The sequence below is a fragment of the Pteropus vampyrus genome, unplaced genomic scaffold, assembly GCF_000151845.1.
Source record: "Pteropus vampyrus isolate Shadow unplaced genomic scaffold, Pvam_2.0 Scaffold558, whole genome shotgun sequence".
In the NCBI taxonomy this organism is placed as follows: domain Eukaryota; kingdom Metazoa; phylum Chordata; class Mammalia; order Chiroptera; family Pteropodidae; genus Pteropus; species Pteropus vampyrus.
The window spans coordinates 159,504-161,508 of NW_011889339.1; positions in this window are offsets into that span (position 1 = coordinate 159,504).

The window sequence follows — 2,005 nt, forward strand, 5'->3', positions numbered from 1 at the left end:
ACGTGAGATTCTGACACGTACGGAGGGGTTTTTAAGATAATTGCACGCTTGCTCTGAAAGCGAAGCCAAGCCCTCCCGCTCTGGTCGTGTGCCACGAAGGCCTGGGGTCCCGCTGTGCCCCACCAGCCTCTCGAGGGCTTTCTCTGCGGGTGTGCCTCCGCGTGTACCCCCAGGAGATCCTGATGTCTCCCCACATCGGTGTCCGAACTGTCATGCACTGACGCCGACCCGTGCTAGTAGACAGGCGTGTAGGTCAGCCCCGGGATTTCGCTCACGTGGTGCAGCTTTCACAGGTCTGTTCAACGGCGTCACCCCCACGGGGAGGGCCGGGGCTGGGGGGAGGCGAGGGGGCACACGCTCGTGCACGGAGGGAGAGCTGGGCAAGGGCGGTTCTTGGTGGGTTGTGACACGGGTGCGAGGTGGCAGGCGTCCCAGATTCAGAGGAGGGCGCCCCATGGGCCAAGGCAGTCAGGGAGGGCTTCCTGGAGGTGGAAAGATGAGTATGGAGTGGGGAGGAGCCGGCGTGGTGGAGAGATGGGGCATTTCTGCCCGCGCTGAGATGTGGGGCACCTGTCTGCTGACTTTGGCTGATAACCAGTGGCCCCCTGAAGATGCCCCAACCACCGCCACCTCTCCGCCCCCCAAGGCAGTCAGGGAGGGCTTCCTGGAGGTGGAAAGATGAGTATGGAGTGGGGAGGAGCCGGCGTGGTGGAGAGATGGGGGCATTTCTGCCCACACTGAGATGTGGGGCACCTGTCTGCTGACTTTGGCTGATAACCAGTGGCCCCCTGAAGATGCCCCAACCACCGCCACCTCTCCGCCCCCCGCGAGGGTCGGGGGGGATCCAGCAGGGCCTTCCCGGGGTCTCACTGGCTTTGAGCCTCGATCCATGTCGCGATTCAGGTCAGATTCCCCGTGCATCACCCCTACGCTCATCCCTGGTCCCGCTGTCAGGCCTAGAAAGGCTCGCCCCGCCCCCTGCCTGCTGGCCCCGCCTCCACCCCGCCCCCTCCCCCGGCCACCCTGCCGGGTCTGCAGTTCCTGCCAGCGTGTCCCCCGAGCTCTGGCTCCGATCGCTTGTCAGGAGTGATGAGATGCTGGGGCTGCGGCGGGGACGAGGGATGCGGGGAGGCCGGGACCCAGCAGCGGCGCCCGAGAAGGCGGCCTGCGGAGCATCCCTTTTCCATCCGGGACCCTTGTCCAGCGCCTCGCTTGGCAGTGTTGGGAATGTCTCATTTCCACCCTGTTTTCCAACTTCTTCCACTTGATTTGGCAAATGCCCTCTCCCCTGACACGTTAGGGGACTTCCCTAAGACGGAACCAAGACGCTCCCTTTTCTAGGTCAAAGGCAAGCGCCTAGCCCACACTCTGGTTGTCCTGGACGGGGGGCCTCCCGCCCCTGCCGCCCCTGCTCCCAGAGCCCGGCAGACCCAGTGGCTTCGCGTAGGACCCACGTGTAGAGCAGGAACCCACACGCCTGTCCCTGTCAGCATCTCTCCTCGAGGCACTGCAACCCGGCAACGGCTCTGCGAGGCCCGATTCTGGGATCTGACAGTCCAATCCCGGTTCGAAAGAGGCCAGTGAAAAAAGCCTAATACTTCACCAGAAAAGCAGCAGCTTCTTGTGATATTGTTGACTTGCGAGCTTCTGGTATTTATTTACCTGTGTTTAGAGTTTGTTTGGTTAAAACACTCATTATGCAGAAGGCTCCTGGCTCGGTGTGAACCCATTTACAAAATTAAAAATATAGTCAACTTTAATTTTACCTCCATGCAACTTCCCACATGAGAGTTCCCTCTAATTAGTAAACAGATTTCTAGTTCCAAAAAAAAAAAATATTTCTGCTTTTACAACAGTATCTTGAATAGCCATTTTGGGGGTCGATTCTATCACCCCTGGGCTGTACCCTGTTGTTTCTGGGATCATCTGCCTCGGTGAACTTGAGACTTGAGGGCAGGAGAAGGCCAGGCGAGCGGGAGGCATGGGGGCTGGAGGACAGGGGACC